The following is a 19,486-nucleotide window of genomic DNA, read 5'->3' as shown; positions in this document are numbered from 1 at the left end:
GGGTGTTGAGATCTAAGCTGTATCAACTTTACGGGGCACCCCAATCCCAATTACTCTGTGGTTTTTGCAGACTCATAGAGGTACCACCTTGATGGTCTTGGACAAGATCTGGGAGAATTCTCCAGATTCCCAGGCAGAGACTCTTGTTCTCTTTTCTTACTTTCTCTCAGACAAATAAAATATCTGCCTCTGTTCTGAGCCACTTGAAGCTGGGAATGGAGTGATATAAGTACCTCTGTTGCCACCACCAGTATGACTGAGCTGGATGAGATCTGAGACAAACAGAGCACTGAGTTTCACCCAAGTCCTGCTGTAACCACTCCCCGGCTACTACTTAAGGTTGCTCAAGGCCCTGGGGGCTCTATAATCACGATGTGGCAAAGCTATCCAGGCCTGTCTTTCCTTTTGGGTTTGGTGAGTTCCCTTAGGCCCTGGGCATATCCAGAGGTGCTGTTCAGGAGCCAGGGACTATGGTTAAAATCCTTAGAAGGCTACCCGGTGTTCTGTTGTACTGTGGCTATGCTGGCCCTCAAACTACAAGATGGAGTCCTTCCCACTCTTTTCTCCACTTTCCAAAGGCAGAGTAGTCAGTCCTTGGCCACTGCCATCATGGGCCCATGGGGGTGTTGCCAGACTATTGCCATTGTTCCCTTAAGGCCCAAGGGCTCTTCATTCAGCTTGTGGAGAATATGGCCTGCCCTGGGACTCACCCTTTAAGGCCTTGGAATCCCCTCTAGACCCAGGCAGGTCCAGAAATGCTGTCCCAGAGCCAAGGCCTGAAACTGGGGACTCTAAGAGCCCACTTGCTGCTCTACTCTCCTGTGATCAAGCTGATACCTAGGTGCAAGACAATGTCTCCTTTACTTTTCTCAAATAGAAGGATTCTTGCTCCACAGTCACCACAGCTGGGGAATGTGCTGAATCTCAACTGAAGCGAGGAAGTCTCAGAGTCTCACCCAAAGCCCTCAATGTAGTACTTGGGTATTGCTGCTGGTTATTCAGGGCCCAAAGGCTTTTAAGTTAGCAGGTGATGAATGGTGCCAGCACTATGTTTCATTCCCTTTAAGGCCACAGGTTCCTTTCTGGTCCAGGGTGTATCTAGATATGTTGTCTGGTGGCTGAGGCCTGGAAAGGGAGCCTCATGACTCTGACCCATTTCCTATCTTACTGCGTCTGAGCTGGTATCCCAGATGTAAGACAAAGTGTTCTCCAGTTTTTCCCTTCCTCTCCTCAGGCAGAAGGAGGTGTCTCTTTTGGAGCTGTGAGCAGTGTGGCCTGGGGTTAGGGGAAGAGTGATGCCAGCACTTCCTTAGGTGCCCAGTTGATGTGTCAGTGGGTCACATGCCCTCCCACCGTCAAACCCTGTGTACTAGCTATGAACCCAGTTCAACATGAGAATTCACCTAAAAATTGCAGTCCTGTGGCCTAGACCACCTTTCAAGTTCATTTAGAGTTCCAGAGCACTTTAGCCCACAGTGCCAAGACTTGCAAGGACTCAAGTTCTCATCACCTCTATTGGCAATTTCCCTCTGGCTAGTGCTGGTTTAAATGCTCCCTCTGTGGGTGTGTGTTAGCTGAATTTGGTCTGTTTTTTCTTTATGCTATAACCAGACAGCACTGAGTTCAATCACTTCATGATTCTGTGCTCTCCCTCCCCCAGTGCTCAGAAACACTCTCTTCACCATGCTGCCACTGCTGGGGGATTGGGGAGGAGGTTGCATCAGTGATTCATGACTGTTTTTTTTCTACCTCTTTAGTTCTGTTTCAGTGATATGAAGTTAAAATCAGGTACTATGAGTGCTCACCTGATTTTTAGTCCTTATGAAGGTGCTTTGTGTGTGTGTGTGTAGATAGTAATTAAATTGCTGTCCTTGTGGGGAGACGATTGGTGAAGCCTTCTATTCTGCTGTCTTGCTCTGCCTCTAATTTTCAGCCTACTGATTTTCAACAAAGGTTCCAAGAACATACAATGGGGAAAGAATACCCTCTTTAATAAATAGTGCTGGGAAAGCTGTATATCCATATGCAAAAGAATAAAACTAAACCTCTATCTTTCACCATATTAAATAAGTCAACTCAAAATAGTCCAAAGACTTAAACATATGACTGGAAACTATAAATCTACTACAAGAAAACATAGAGAAAATGCTTTAGGACATTGGTGTAGGCAAAGATTTTACAGCTACGATTTCAAAAGCACAGACAACAACACCAACAAAACTAGACAAATTAGATGATATGACACAAAAAAAGTTTCTAACAGCAAAGGAAACAACACAGTGAAGGAATAGTCTGTAGAAAAGGAGAAAATATTTGCAAACTATTCATTCAACAAGGGACTAATATCCAGAATATAAAAGGAACTCAAACTACTTGACAGCAAAAAAAAAAAACAAAAACAATAATCCCATTAAAAATTGGGCAAAGTATCTAAATAGACATTTCTCAAAAGAAGACATCCAAATGGCCAACAGTCATGTGAAAAAATGCTAAACAATACTCATCACCAGGGAAATGCAAATCAAAACCACAATGAGATACTATCTCATCTCATTCAGAATGGCTGGTATAAAAAAAAGAGAAAAATAACAGATGTTAGCAGGAATGTGGAGAAAAGGAAATTCATATATGCTGTTGGTGGGAATGTATATTAGTTTAGCCATGTACAGTATGGAAGTTTCTCAAAAACTAAAAATAGGACTACCATACAACTCAGCAATCCCACTTCTAGGTATTTTTTGAAAGGTAAGTACTCCAAAGTTTACTGCAGCATCATTCACAATAGCCAAAATATAGAATCAACCTAACCAATGGATGAAAAGTAAAGAAAATTGGGCATACATGTATGTGTGTGTGTGTGTGTGTGTGTGTGTATATATATATATATATATGCACCAAATTTTCGGGATTGTGTTTATACATATATGTGTATATGTATATATACACACACACAATGGAATACTATTCATCCATAAAGAAATAAAATCCTCTTATTTGCAGCAACTTGGGTGGAACTGGAGGTCATTATGTTAAACCGATAAAAGTTGGGCACATAAAGACAAATGTTACATGCTTCCATTCATACATGAGATTTTAAAAAGTTGATCTCATGGAAATAGAGAGTAAAATAGTGGTTATTAGAGGCTGCAAAGGGTGAGGAGTAAAGAGATGAAGAAAGGTTGCTTAATGGGTATAAGCGTACACACAGATAGAAGGAGTAGTTTCTAATATTTGATAGTATAGTAGGGTGATTATAGTTAAAATAATTTTTTTAATATCTAAAAGAGAAGATTTGAAACGTTCACAACATAAAGAAATGATAAATATTTGAGGTGACAGATATCCTAAATATCCTGATCTGATCATTATACCTTGTATGTATGTATCAGAATATTACGTGTACTCTATAAATATGTACAATTATTATGTATTAATAAAAAATGAGGGAAGCAACCATTCTCCACAGGATTTAAATAAGACCCAGAGTTTTATAGTTTAGTACTCAAACATTTAGGATATAATTCAAAAGTACGTATCATATAAATATCTAGGAAAATCTCAAACTGCACAATAAAAGAAAAATAACCAATGTCAATATGCTGAAATGATATAGATGCTAGAATTATCTGACAAAACCTTTAAAGTAGGTATGATACAAACACTCTGAAAACTAATGGGAGAACTGTCTTAAAAAGAATTGAAAGATAGAGAGTCTTAGCAAAGAATTGAAGTTACAAAGATTAACCAAATAGAAATTTTAGAATGAAAAAATGTAATAACCTAAAAGAAAGAAGTGCAAGATAAGATCCATAGCAAAATGGAGATGCCAGAGGCCCTATAAGCTTGAAGCAACAGCAATGAAAATAATACAATCAGAACAGAAAGAAGCACAATTGAAAAAATAAAAAAGACATAAACCTATAGATTCAAGATAGTTACTCAGTGAATGCAAACAAGATAAACTCAAGGAAATTTATACCCCAACATATAATTAAATTGCTGAAAACTAAAGAAAAAGAAAAAAATTTTGAAATCTCATAGAGAAAAACCATAGTATATTCAGAGGAACAGTGATTCCAGTAACCAAATCAGAAACTAAGAAAGAGAGACAGAAGTAGCACATTTTTTGAGTACTGAAAAAAAAAATTATCAACCTAAAATTCTATATCCTGTAAAAATATCCTGCAAGAATGAAGGTAAAATAAAGGCATTCCCAGATGAAGGAACACTAAGAGACTTTGTTGTTAGAAGACCTACTCTAAAGTAATTGGTAAAGTAAGCTTGTCAAACAAAAGAAAAATGATAGCAGTAGGAAACATTTAATATCAGGAACAAAGGCCAAGCAAGAGAAATGGTAAATATATGTATAAACATAAGAGAATGTTCACTTCTTGAGTTCTGTAAAATATGTTTGGTGGTGAAAAGCAGCATATAAGATCAACACACAAAAATCAACCATATTTGTATATGCTAACAATAAACATTTGAAAACTGATATAAAAAAGCCTTTTTCAACAATTCAAAACTTCAAATACTTGAGTATAAAGATAACCAAAAAACGTACAGGATCTGCATGCTGAAACTGCAAATGATAATGAAGAAAATAAAACAGGACCTAAATAAACAAGGAGAAATGCCACATTCATGGATTAGCACACTTAATGTTGATCAATTCTCCCCAAATTGGTTATAGAGTTAATGTAATTCCAATAAAAATCACAATAGGATTTTTTGAGATAGAAACATATGTAAAGGTCAAAGAAGTAGAATAACCAAAACAATTGTGAAAAAGAAGAAAAAAGAAGAATTATAGTACTTGATTTTAAGACTTACTATAAAACTACAGCAATAAGGACTGTGTGGTATTGTCAAAGAGATAGACCCATAAATTAATGGAACTGAACAAATAGTTCAGAAATGCATCCACACAAATGTGGGCAATTAATTTTTGACAAAGATGTAACAGATTTCAGTGGAGAGAGTGTAATCTTTTCAACAAATCATACTGGAACAATTGGATAACCACATGCAAAAAAAATAAACCTTGACATAAACCTCACACTCTTTGCAGCAATTAATTTAAAATAGATTATACATCTAAAAAAATACAATAAGTTTTTTTATAAGTACAGTTGGGAAAAAGTTTTTAATCTTGGATTTAAGCAAAGAGTTCCTGGAGAACACATCAAAAGCATAGTCAATGAAAGAAAAAAATAATAAATTAGGCTTCATCAAAAATAAAAACTTCTATATTGTGAAGACATTGTTCAGAGATTAAAAAACAAGTTAGAGGCTGAAAGAAAATATTTTCAATCGATATTTTATAAAGGATTTGTATCCAAAGTATATAAGATCCCTCAAAACTCAGGAAAAAAATAAGCAAAATACTTGAAAAGACACATCATCAAAGTTATATGGAAGGCAAATACACACATGAAAATAAGTTCAACATCATTAGTTATTAGGAAAACACAAACTGAAACCACAATGAGAATTATTATGTACCTACTAGATTACCAAAAATAAAAATGATTAAACCTACCAAGTACTGGTAAGGATGCAGAGTAGCTGGAACTCTTCAAAATTGCTAGTAGGAATGAAATATGGTAAAGCCACTCTGAAAAACAGATTGGCAGTTTCTCATAAAGTTAAACTTCCCACATGATCTGGCAAATCCACTCCTAAGTAGAAAAATGCAACAGCCTATGCACATAAAGTTTACAGGAGCTCTAATAATAGTTTTTAAAAGCTGGAAACAACACAAATATCCTTCAGCTAGTGAATGGATAAACTGTGATATGTTCACACCATGAACTACTACTCAGAAATAAGAAGGAATGAACTATTCATATATACAACAACTTGGATGACTCTCAAAGGCATTATGCTCAGTGAAAGTTTACAAACCCTATGAGTCCACTCATAAGTCATTCTTGAAAAGACAAAACTGTAACAACAGAGAACAGATCAGTGGCTGTCAGGGGCCAGGGATGGGAGAAGGATGTTACTGTTACCAGTGGGTCTTTGTACTTAGAGCTCTCAAGATGGTGGTGGGCAGCTCCCAAGATGGGGCAGGCTGCTCCCAAGATGGTGGCAAGCCTTTTGTTCTCTGACCTGGGGTTTTTGGCCTCACAGATTCCAAGGAGTGGAACCCTGGGCCAGGCAGTGAGTGTTATAGCTCTATTAGAAGCCAGGGGTCATGGAAGAGAACTGTGGAACCGAGTAACTAGTGTTCAGCTCAATGAAGACGAACCTGGGCACTTAGCCGTGCAGGAACAATGGTGAGCCTTTAGCCTGACCAGGAGCAGCAATGGGTGCCTCACTGGATCAAAAGCTCAGCGGACACCCTGCTGGATCCAGAGGGGTGGAAGTCAGCGGTGGGTCTATGATGGCAGCAAACAGCAGTGGTGGACAGCAAGTGAAAGCTCAGCTCGAGCTGTAACAAATATGGACCAGAAGAGTGTGCAGTTGCAAGATTTAATAGAGTGAAAACAGAGCTCCCATACAATGGGAGGGGACCCAAAAGTGGTTGTCCACTCCCGGATCGAATGCACAATCATTGTCCCTCACTTGTGCTCTCAGATGATACGTGATTTGACTATTTCTTTACCTCCTGCTTTTAGCCTAATTTGTATTTTAGTGAGACCTCTTTACTACCTGATCGGTCAGATGTGAGCTGAGATACAAGCCCCGTGTTTAAAGGTGGGTGCAGTCACCTTCCCCAGCTAGGCTTAGGAATTCTTAGTCAGCCTAGGAAATCCAGCTAGTCCTGTCTCTCAGTCCCCCATCTCAACAGGAAAACCCAAGTGCTGTTGGGGAGGTCAGCTGACTACCACTGTTAACTTCTTCCTGCTGAATTGGGGTGTGATAGGGGTCGTGCAGTTGAGATTTCCTCCGGAGGGGTGCCTTCAATGTCATTAACATCAGAGCATGGGCTAGCAGGCTGGTCCAGGGGTCTGTGGTAGATCTTAGACGTGATCTGCATCTGGGGCTCCATTTGAAGAACAATTTGTAGTTTTACAGTTTTGGTTCTGGAAGAGACAAACTTAACAAGGAAGGTTAAAGATACAGGGATTGAAATGTATGGCCTGAAGTGCAGGGGCATATGGGTGTGGGCGGTGAAAGTGGGTTTCCTTTAGAAAAACTCCTATATGATGGGGCATCAATATTTCTGGGAAGCCTCATTCTCCATAGAAGGTCTTGGTAAGGGGAGCTACTGGTAGAACAGCAGCATGGAGGAGGTGCAGTGAGAGTGAAAGGGGGTAAGAGAACAGTAAAGAGAAAAATATGACAAGGGAGGGCCATGGGGATGTACAATTCTAGTTACTTTCCTCATGGTTGTCACTTGAAGAGCAGGTGCAGATCCTCTAGAGGTTCACAGGAATAGCTAGTGTTGTCTCCTGGATTTTCAGGTTCCTTTGGCAGTATCAGGGGTTTGACTTGAGTGTGATGTATCCGAGACTCAACTCCAGCCACTTTAACTGCGATTGTGGTAGGTAAAATGACTGGGTAGGGTCCTTCCCAGGATGTGTCTAGGGATGGGGAATTAGAGGGAAGGGACTTGACTAATACCATGTCACCCAGGTGGAATAATTCCTTTCCCTCCTCTCAGGGACAGGTTGCCTGTAATGTTTTAAGAACTTGTTGATATTTGGCTAAGGAAGTGATGTCTGCAACTAAGTTGGCTGTCTCTCGGTTAAGCACAAGGTGATTGGTTAGGAAGGGCTGTCCATACAGCATCTCACATGGACTAAGTCCTGCTTTCTGGAGAGAGTTTTGGATTCTTAGTAAGGCTGTAGGCAACAGAGCAGGCCATGCAAGGTGGGTTTCTTGGGTTAGCTTTTTTTAGATGTTGTTTGAGTGTTTCATTCATTTTCTTGACTTTTCCTGAGGATTGTGGCCTCCAGGCACAGTGTAAGTGATATTGTATGCCTAAGGCCTGGGATACTCCGTGGGTTACTGAAGCCTTGAAAGCGGGGCAATTGTCACTCTGTAAGCCTCGGGGAAGTCTGAATCTGGGAATTATTTCATGAATTAGTGCCTTAATTACCTCTTGGGCCTATTCTGTCCTACAAGGGAAGGCCTCTGCCCAACCAGTGAAAGTATCTACCCAGACTAGTAGATACTGAAATCCCTGAGATTTGGGCATGTGGGTAAAATCTAGTTGTCAGTCTTCTCCTGGGTAATGGCCTGTTCTTTGTTCTCTGAAGGAGCTTGGCGATAAGGCAGGGGATTATTTCTTTGGCACACTTCACGGGCCCTGACTATCTGCTTGATAGTTTTGAAAAGTTCTGGTCCAGTAAATAATGATTTGGCCATCTGATGGGTGCTATCAATGCCAAAGTGAAAGGTCTGGTGAAGGGGTTTAAGTAATTTCCATTGGTTAGCTGCAGGCAAAAGTATTTTTCCTTCTTCGGTGGCTAGCCATCCTGAGGGGAGGAAACTATGTCCTTGTGAGTTTCCCCATTCTATTTCTTCTGCTGAGTACTGGGGCTTGGTTTCCTGGAGGAGATTATCCCATACTAGGGGTCCTTCTATAAGCATTTCTAATGGAGGGTCCCACCTTGCGGCTCTTTTGGCTTCAATATCCGCTTGGCGGTTCCCTTCTGTTTCTCTTTCCTTTCCTTTCTGACAACCCCGGCAGTGTAAGACTGCCATCTCTTTTGGTTTCTGTATAGCCAATAATAATCTCCTAGTGGCTTCCTGATGTTTGATAGGTGTTCCCTCAGAAGTTAGGAATTCTCTTTCTCTCCATATTGCTGTGTGGGCACGGAGGACTTGGTAAGCATACTTAAAAGTCTGTATATATATTTACCCTTTTTCCTTCTAATTCTAGTGTATAATGGCCCCTGCTTTTGCTAGAATGCCTCTCCCTAATAAAGGAGTGAGGCTTTCAGGCATAATTAGAAAGGCATGTGAAAAGAGTAAAGTTCCCCAGTCACAACTTAGTGGCTAGGAGAAGTATCTAGTGACTGCCTGTCCTGGGACCTCTTGGATAGTGACAGATCTGGAGGACAGTTCTCTGAGACAGGAGAGTAAGACTGAGAAGGCCACACCAGTGTCCAGGAGACAGTTAACCCCCTGACCCTCAATGGCCAAGCCTACCTGGGGCTCTGTGAGGGTGATGGCATGGGCTGGCACTTGTCCCAGGCACCATCAGTCCTGTTGCTGGATCATCTGGTTAGTGGCTTCTGACTCAGGACCTTCATCCCCTGGGGCAGTGGGCCTTCCAGTGATTCCCTTGACATAAGGGGCATGGATGAGGGATTGGCTTATTTCTATTTGGACAATCTTTTTTAAAGTATCCTTGTAGACCACACTGGAAGCAAGCCCTATTAGGCATTCAATTTGCCCAGCCTTTCCCTGTTCCAGAGCCTCCAAAGTCCGCTTGCCTGAGGGCCATGACTAAAGCAGTGGCCTTCTTTTTATTCCATTAGTCCCATTCTGCCTGCTCCTCCTGATCTCTATTATAAAAAAACCCAAGGTTGCCAAATTCAGTAGGGTTTCTAAGTTTTGCTCTGGGCCTAAGGTGGACTTTTGAAGTTTTTTTCCTAATGTCTATAGCTGACTGAGTGATAAATTTATCCTTTAAGATTAGTTGGCCTTCAATAGAGTCAGGTGGCAGGGAGGTATGCTTCCTCAATGCCTCCCTTAGTCTCTCCAGAAAGGCAGTAGGATTTTCTTCCTTTCCCTGTGTTATAGTGGACATCATTGAATAATTCATAGGCTTCTTCCTAGTTTTCTTTAGTTCTTCTAGCATGCAAGTTGGCAAATGTCTGTGGCACCAATCTCCATGTTCTGATTCTGTGTCCCAGTGAGGGTCTACACTGGAACTGCCTGCTGGCCTGTGGGGAATTTTTCTGTTTCCTCTGTTGTCATCCTATCATTGACCTGACTGAGATACCAGAGATCACCCAACTCTTGGGCTGCCGTTATGGCGGCACTTCTCTCATTTGGGGTTAGTGTCTGATCTAGCAGTAACATTATATCTCTCCATGTCAGATCAAAGGATTGTCCTAACCCTTGTAGAACATCAATATAGCCATCAGGGTTATCTGAGAATTTACCTAGGTCTATTTTAATTTGCTTCAAGTCTGAGAGGGAAAAAGGTACATGCACTCTGATTGGGCCAAATTCTCCTCCTCCCACCATTTGGAGGAGGCATAATCAGGGAATATTGGCACTCTTGGGTTTATTGTTTACCCCTTTGTATATCTCTTTTTGGACCATTTAGGTTGAAGGGGGGTCTTATTAATTGGGGAAGGGGCAGGGAGGTAGACTCTGAGGGCTTCCTCTAGAGCATAAATTACACTTTTTACATAATTGCGAGTTGTCTCTTAATGAAAAGAAAATTGGCACATATGGCACTTCACTCCATTTGCCCTCCTTTCTACAAAAGAGTCTAGCTGTAAGATGGTGTTATAATTTATACTTCCCTCAGGGGGCTAGGTTTCTCCCCCTTGAAGAGGATATTGTGGCCAGGCAGTAACTGCAGAAGAATATAAGTCACTTTTTTTTATTTTAATTTTAATTTTTATTTTTAGATGGAGTTTCACTCTTGTTGCCCAGCCTGGAGTGCAATGCCGCATTCTAGGCTCACCACAACCTCCACCTCCCGGGTTCAAGCAATTCTCTTGCCTCAGTCCCTCGAGTAGCTGGGATTACAGGCATGCACCAACATGCCCGACTAATTTTGTATTTTTAATAGCGACAGGGTTTCACCATGTTGGTCAGTCTGGTCTCAAACTCCTGACCTCAGGTGATCTGCCCACTTCAGCCTCCCAAAGTGCTGGGATTACAGGTGTGAGCCACCGCGCCCGGCTAAGTTGCTTATTTCTTAGCATCTGAGGGTCAAATTGGTCCCAATTCTCCAGAATACATCTTAGGGGCGTTTTTGCCTTGGGGGAAATGTTTCCCATCTGAAAAAAAGAACATAGGGATGCCAGCACCACTAGTCATTTTCCAATGGGCATTAGTCCTAGAGCATCCTCTGTGGTCCTAATGTTTATTCCTTTTCAGGGTGCGTAACCACCCATGGACCTCTTCTTATTGGATTAGTTACGCTCACTGATGTAGCAGTCCTGCACCCCTTTTCCTGCCTTTCTTGACCACAAAGAAAGGGGTCCAGGCTGCTGGATTCTAGTGGTCCTTTATCAGCATGCCCAACATTGCCTTTGTGCTCAGGGGTGAGTCTTAGAGATGGGCTGGGTTCCTGAGTATTTCATAACAACCCAGCTGCCCCATCAAGATGCATTCCCATAAATAACAGTTCTTATGCAAATTCATTTCAGAGAGGTGTGTAGGTAACATTTTGAGTCAGTATTGAGATAGAGTTTTTTTGATTCTGTAAGTACTTTAAGGCTTGGCTGAGTGCAAACAGCTTGCATGTTTGAGCAGACCAATTATTAGGCAATTTTCCTAACTCTGCTTTTATAAGAGTTTCCCTATCAATTACTGGATACCCAATTGTGGTTCTTTTTCCTCAGCCACCTGGGAGGAACCATCTATCTCCTATCCTGAAGGGAGTTCCTCCTAGGTCTGGTCAGACCTTTGCATGGTAATTAAGATTTAAATCCCTCATTAGGAAACCTGCTGGGTTAAGAGAATTTTCGGTGGTTAATGTTAAATTACTTTTTTCTAACAGAATAGTCCCATACTTTAAGATTTTTGAGTTAGTAAGCTACCTTTTTGCTTTTTTTGACTTAGGATAGCTCTGAACTGGTGAGGTATGCTCTCAATGAGGCTTCCTCCATAGGTTATTTTTTTTACTCTTCTGTTAGCAAAGCAGTTGCCGCTATCGATTGAATGCATTTGTGGCTTACTGGGTTAAGGATTTTTGATAGGAAGGCTATGGGTTGTCAGTGGTCTCAGTGTTTTTGGCTACACCCTTGTTTACACAGACAACAAGGTAGCATTGGAGTGTTATAGTCTCATAGAGAAGACCTTCAATTATCAATCATAGGTTTTAAATTTACCCTAGCTTTTAAAGGAATAGGGTACACTGTTTTTTCTTTTTTTTTTCTTTTTTTTTTTTTTTTTTGAGATGGAGTCTTGCTCTGTGGCCCAGGCTGGAGTGCAGTGACGTGATCTCAGCTCACTGCAAGCTCCACCTCCCAGGTTCACGCCATTCTCCTGCCTCAGCCTCATGAGTATCTGGGACTACAGGCACCCACCACCATGCCTGGCTAATTTTTTGTATTTTTAGTATAGATGGGATTTCACCATGTTAGCCAGGATGGTCTTGATCTCCTGACCTCGTGATCCACACATCTCGGCCTCCCAAAGTGTTAGGATTACAGGTGTGAGCCACTGCACCTGTCCCAGTACACTATTATTTCTTTACTACTTATATACTACTTATATATCTCTCTCTTTCTTTCTCCTTTGACTTTCTCTCTCTCTCTCTGACTCCCCTTTTGTCCTGTCTCTTCCTCCCTCTCTCTGCCTGTCTCTTCCTCTCTCTTTCTCTTTGACTTTCTGCCTTTCTCTTTCTCTTTTTGTAGATGGATTTTGGGAACACAACAGAAGGACGTTTGCTCATTACCCCCATTTGCCACTATAGGAATATGTGCCTCCCTTTTATTTACTCAAATTGCTTTCATCCTGATCTATTGTGTTGTTGCAGACCCAGTTCCAGTTGTTAAAGTACTGGGTCCTCAGTTCTAAGGTCCTGGCCAAGGAGCCAAGGCTTGGAGATTGTATTGCAGTGGGTAAGTTGGGTAGAAATTGGGGGAGGAGAGTATCTTATACAATGGGAGAGTAATCCTCCTAGCCATTTACAAACTTGGGGCCCTGGCAAGGGTGGTGGGGAACAGATCCCACATAATTGAGCATGTCAAGAGCTATATACCTAAATTGAGAGGGACACCAGGGAAAAGTATCCCTGGGTTCATAGCTTAGGTGCCTAAGGACACAGCATAGAGCTTCCCTAGATTCTTTTGGAGATACAACTTGCTCTAATACTTGGGAGAGGAAGTGAAAATCTAAAGCATTAGTATCTAGGAGGTAGGGATAGGAAGAAGTAGATTCAGAAGTAAGGAGAATTTTGGGGCTACACTTTCAAGAAAGTCATGGTCAGGACCCAGGAGGTATGGGCCAGAAGGAGAGGTAGGGGTGCACACATGGGCAACTGTTGAGTAGAGACTTCTGGCTGCACCATGATATCGACTGGACAATGCTGGCAGGTCAGGACAACAGCTTTCTGCCTCTAGTCAGCCCTCGGCTTCCCCCAGGAAAATTGTGAAAGTGGAAGCTGGTTCCAGGCAGACCAATGCTCCCAACCCAAAAGGGTTGCAGGTTGTTAGAAAACATTTTCCCAGGAAGGCTCACACCTGAGTCTTTAGTCCAGTGGCCATGCTAATCGTGTTTAACCTGCCGACAGATAGCCAGTATTTTCCTCCAATTCTAAGGAAGGATAGGACACGATAGCAAGCGAAAGGGGTCTGATATTACTCACCTCTTTGGAGGAACCTCGTACAGGCCAACAAATGTTACAGGTGGGTCTTTGTTCTTAGAGCTCCCAAGATGGTGGCAGGCTGCTCCCAAGATGGGGCAGGCTGCTCCCAAGATGGTGACAAGCCTTTTGTTCTCTGACCTGGGGTTCTTGGCCTCATAGATTCCAAGGAATGGAACCTTGGGCCATGTGGTGAGTGTTATAGCTCTATTAGAAGCTGTGGGTCACAGAAGAGAACCATGGAACCCAGTGACTAGTGTTCAGCTCGATTAGGATGAACCCAGGCACTTAGCCATGCAGGAACAATGACAAGCCTTTAGCCTGATTGGGAGTGGCAATGGGTGCCTCACAGTGGTGGATGGTGAGTGGTGAATTCATGAGTCCATATGTGTGTTAAATTTATAAAACTAATAAAAAGGTAACTTTTGTTGTGTGTTTACTTAAATAAAATGGTTAAAAAATGTTTTCTTTTGATTTTTTAAAATCTCAATCAGATGACAGACCTATTGATCTTATTCCCCTTGATGACAAACTTCTCAAAAGTATATTGCACACTAGAACTATACAAACTGGTTTATACAGAGAAATACTTCCAAGAGAAATTAATAGTTTTGATGAGAACAAATTTTCCCGAATCAAACAGGTTTCTTTTTTGTTGTAACCAGATATTTCCCAGGTTCTTTAATAGGTTATTGTTTACTGTGGAGCTCCAAGAGAATAATTTATTATACAGCATTACTCAAACTTCTGTGACCAGAACACCTATTGTTCTTGAAGTATTGATTAACAGATCCCTGAGGTACCAGTTATCTTAGCTCACTCAGTCTGCTCTAACAAAATACCACAGACTGGGCAATGTAGACAACAGAAATTTATCTCTCGTGGTTCTGGAGAAATAATCAAGTTGCTGGCAGATCTGATATCCTATGAGGGCTCTCTTCCTGACATGTAGACAGCATCCTCTCTGTGTTCACAGACCTCCCCTCCATGAGTCCTCATGGACTCTTTCTCTTCTTCTTCTTATAAGGGCACTAATCCCATCTAAACCTAATCACCTTCCAAAGGTGCCACCTCTAAATACCATCACACTAGGGGCTAGGCATTCAATGTATGAATTTTGAGGAAATACATTCAGCCCATAATACCATGTTATTTGGATCACTATTTGGGAACAGCTTTTGGGTCTTTCTTTTTAAAATCATCTTTACTGGCATATAATTTACCAGTGATAAAACTTGCTGATTTTAAGTACACATCTCAATGAGTATTTACAAATGTATATAGTCATGTAACCACAACCAAAATCAAGATATAAAATATTTCCATCAACTCAAAATGTTTTCTGATGCCATTTGCAGTCAACCACCTTCCCACCACCCTGGGCGCCTGGCAAACACTGATCTGCTCTAGGTCACTCTAGTTTCCCCTTTTTTTAGAATTTAATATTAATGAAAGCTACAGTATGTATTTTTGTATGTTTGGCTTCTTTCACTTAAGGCAATGCTTTTGGAATTCATGATGTCATAAAACATGAACTATTTAGTTCATGTACCACAGGTTTGTTGATCTATTTACCAATTGACGGACATTTGTGTTGTTTACCGATTTTGGCTTTGAGTAAATCTCTAGAGATATTTGCTTAAAAGGCTATGTATGAACATAGATTTTTATTTCCCTCGAGTAAATACTCAGGTTTGTGATTGCTAAGTTTTATGATATGTGTCTGTTTAATTTTTTTTTTTTGACAGAGTTTCACTTTTGTTGCCCAGGCTGGAGTACAATGGTGTGATCTCAGCTTACCACAACCTCCGCCTCCCAGGTTCAAGTGACTCTCCTGCCTCAGCCTCCCGAGTAGCTGGGATTACAGGTGTACACCACCACAACTGGCTAATTTTTTTATATTTTCTGTAGAGATGGGGTTTTACCATGTTGGTCAGGCTGGTCTCAAACTCCAGACTTCAGGTGATCTGCCCACCCAAAGTGCTGGGATTACAGGCATGAGCCACCATGCCTGACCATCTGTTTAATTTTATAAGAAACTACCAAATTGTTTTATAGAATGGGTGTACCATTTTGGAATACTTGAGAAAAACAATTTCTCTACATCTTTACCAATGTTTGATATTGTAATTTTTCTGGGTGTGTACTCGTAAATCATTGTGGTTTTAATTTGCATTTGCCTTTTGACTAGTGATAGTAAGCAGCTTTTCATTTCCCTATTTGCCACTTTGTCAAAAAACAAACTTGAATGACACATAAAGAAATATATTATTTTTAAATATAGTTGCCCTACTACACGATCCAACACTAGAACTTACTCCTTCTGTCTATCTGTATGTTAATATCCATTAAACAAAAATGTGGTCAGTTTGTATATTTATTATCAAGTTGTTGTTTATAGCTTTAGTTCTTATATTTTGTAAATGACCCCTTCATATTATGAGGTGCCCTGCTTTATTTCCAGGATTGGTAATATTCCTTACTTTGACTTTTACTTTATTTGAAATTATTAATTCCACTCCAGATTTCTTTTTATTAGTTTTGGCATAGTATATCTTTTTCCATCCATGATTTTTAACATATCTGAGTTTTTGTATTGATTTATTTTATTTTATTTTTTTGAGATGGAGTCTTGCTCTGTTGCCTAGGCTGGGGTGTGGTGGTGCGATCTCAGCTAACTGCAACCTCTGTCTCCCAGGTTCAAGCGATTCTCCTGCCTCAGCCTCCTGAGTGGCTGGGATTACAAGTGTGCACCACCATGCCCAGCTAATTTTTGTATTTTCAATAGAGATGGGGTTTCACCATGTTGGTCAGGCTGGTCTCGAACTCCTGACCTCAAATGGTCCACCTGCTCGGCCTCCCAAATTTCTGGGATTACAGGCATAAGCCATCATGTCCAGCTGAAGTTTTTATATTTAAAGTAGGGTTTTGTTTTTTTTTCCAGCATAGAGTTAGGTCCTGCTTTTTTAAATCCCATCCGACAATTGTTGCCTTTTCATTGAAATGTTTAAATCATTAGTAACTAATATAATTACAAACATGGTTGGATTAGATTTATCACCTTGTTGTTTTCTATTTATCTGATCTGATTTTTGTTCCATTTTCCCTTTCTACTACTTTTTGTATAGATTTTTAAATTAATTCATTTTTCTCCCATCTGTCTTATTAAATATCTCTTTGCTTTATTGTTATATTAGTTTAGTAATGGCTCTAGAGTTTACAATGCTCTGGAGTTTAGGTTTTCAGCTTATCACAGTCTTCCTTCAAATGATATTATACCACTTCATGGATAATGCAAGAAATGTAAGAATCTTATAATATAATATTATACTTTCATTCCATCCCCCCATGTTTTGTACTATTATTGTCATACAATTTATGCCCACATTTATTATAAATCCTGTAATACATTGCTATTATTTTTGCCTTAAACAGTCATTTTTCTTTTAAAGAAATGTAAAAATTAGAAAAAGCATCTTTTATATTTACCCTTACATGTATCATTTTTGGTTTTCTTCAGTCTTTTCTTTTCTTTTTTTTTTTTTTGGGACGGAGTCTTGCCCAGGCTGGAGTGAACTGGCACGATCTCGGCTCACTGCAAGCTCCGCCTCCTGGGTTCACGCGATTCTCCTGCCTCAGCCTCCCGAGTAGCTGGGACTACAGCCCCCTACCATCATGCCCGGCTAATTTTTAGTAGAGACGGGGTTTCACCGTGTTAGCCAGAATGGTCTGGATCTCCTGACCTCGTGATCCGCCTGCCTCAGCCTCCCAAAGTGCTGGGATTACAGGCATGAGCCACCGCACCCAGCCTCTTCATTCTTTTATGTAGTATTCCATTTAATATTTTTTACAGTGCATGTCTGCTGGTGGTAAATTCCCCTAGCTTTTGTTTGACAGAAATGCTTTTATTTCACCTTTGTCTTAGAATGATTTTGTTTCTTTTGAGGGGGAGAAGTTGCATATGCAATTCTCTTCTGACTTTTTTTCCCTTTCAATACTTCATTGGGATTCCTGTGGCAGTTAATCCACCAGTCTATTTATCTGTCCTGGGGTTATTCTTTTTGTTCCTTCTTTCCTCATGGCAATCCATGCAAGAAGACAAAATACACAATGAGTGAGTGTGGGAACAACCCTAGCTTAGAAACCCCGTGTCCTACATGAGCCAACATCTCTTCTCACAACCCTTAGCCATAGCTCCCAGGGTCTTGCATATTCAAAATAAAAAATGATGACTTATCACTCGGTATATATAGTCATACCTAGAACTCCCAGTCAAGACACAATCTTCCAATCAGCATTCATTGAGTTGCTTAGCATTGATATGACATTTCATTTTTATCACATTTCCTGGAGAACAGGGTTAGAAAGTTTTAAAACAGCAAATTCTCATGGAAAAGAAAAAAAAGAGGTTTTAAGCCATTTACCCACATCCTTGAAGCACCTTCTTCTCTTGAAGTCCATTGTGTTGCGCTCTCCGGGTGTGCCTTCTCTTTCCTTCTTGGTCTCACCTTTCCCTCCCATGTAGGCTTTTACAAGGCTATGTCCTTAACTCTCTTCATTTCTCCTTTGTGCTCTCTCAATATCTTCACTAGCTCTTTTGGTTTGGGTCATCTATGCAGACAAATGCCAAATCCTTACCTGTAGCCTTAACTTTTCTAACAACTCTAGTTTTGAATTTCCCAGTTCCTCCTGTGTGTTGTCATTTAGATATCTTGCAGGAACACTGAATTCAATTTATCTAATACAACTCCTCAATACTACCTACTGTATTTAATCACCATCTTCTCACTCAGTCATTTTCAATTATACCATTTCTCTCTCCCCTGTTTTTCAGGCATCTTCAAAGTACTATAGATTCTACCTCTGTACTATTTTTCTTATCAATATGGCCCCTCTTTTTCATGTCTATGCACTCTTTTTCTGCCTCTGAAATGCTCCAGGCTCACCATGCTGGTTGTCATGAAAACCATAAAAGAAAAAAAAAATACTATCTTTAATTGTCTATGCTTTGCTTTGAAGACTTCATCAGACCCTCTCTTACTCTTATTACTTCAAACATTCCCTTGTATTAGCTCCTCTTGGTTTAGGATTGCTGTGGTTTGACTATTTGTGTCTCCTTCAAATTTCATGTTGAAACTTAATTCCTAGTGCAACAGCATTAAGACGTGGGGCTTTTAGGAAGTGTCTGTGCTCACCAAACACCAAATCTGCTGGCACTATGATCTTCAGCTTCTCAGGTTCCAGAATTGTGAGAAATAAATTTCTGTTCTTTCCAAATTACCCAGTGTCAGATATTTTGTTATAGCACATAACAAATAGACTAAGACAAGGATCATACTTTCCTTGTACCTTTTTTTCTTCTCCATTACTCCAGGATGTGCTGGTGTTTCCCCAGAATTTTATACTATCTACACAGACTTTAGCTTCATGTCAATATACCTGTTACTAGGTGATTCCTAACCAGTATCTATACATTCCAAAAGAGTTCCAGAAAATTAGTTACTATCACTAGGCTACTTCATCACTTGCTTCAACAATAAGAATTATGTCAGTCAACTTTGAACATGTGCCAAGGAATGGAAGAAAAGAAGCATTGAGGTAGAAGCAGGAATATGGTTTGCACCCAGTGCAAGCCTGATGTTGTAGTATAAGCCTACCATCTGTTACAGGCTGAATTATGTCCTCTACTCCACAAATTCTTGTGTTAAATCTCTAACCCTGAGGATCTTAGAGTATAACTGTATTTAGAGTTAGGCCCTTTAAAGAGGTGATGATAGTGAGACCATTAGTGTGAGTCCCAATTCAAATTGGCTGTTGGCCTTGTAAGAACAGGAAATTTGGGGAGCTGGGTGCAGTGGCTCACATTTGTAATGCCAGCACTGTAGGAGGACAAGGAAGGCGGATCACTTGAGGCCAGGAGTTCAAGACCAGCCTGGCCAACATGGCGAAACCCCATCTCTATAATAATAATAATAATAATAATAATAATAATAATAATAGCAAAAATCAGCCAGGGGTGGTGGCATGCACCTA

At 40.5% G+C, this 19,486-nt stretch overlaps 1 long non-coding RNA gene across 1 annotated transcript in view; it reads right to left on the bottom strand.

Moving 5' to 3' along the window:
• The window catches only part of LOC129047417 (uncharacterized), a 54,220-nt gene extending 35,801 nt beyond the window's left edge, over positions 1-18,419 (bottom strand). The window contains exon 1 of the long non-coding RNA XR_008527218.2: positions 17,878-18,419. This is a non-coding gene — a long non-coding RNA (uncharacterized LOC129047417). The remainder of the gene's footprint in view (positions 1-17,877) is intronic.
• Between the last annotated feature and the right edge of the window lie 1,067 nt (positions 18,420-19,486).

This window comes from Pongo abelii, chromosome 6 (assembly GCF_028885655.2).
Source record: "Pongo abelii isolate AG06213 chromosome 6, NHGRI_mPonAbe1-v2.0_pri, whole genome shotgun sequence".
NCBI lineage: Eukaryota > Metazoa > Chordata > Mammalia > Primates > Hominidae > Pongo > Pongo abelii.
The sequence above is the reverse complement of the archived record's forward strand: the minus strand, read 5'-3'. Positions and strand labels throughout refer to the sequence as shown.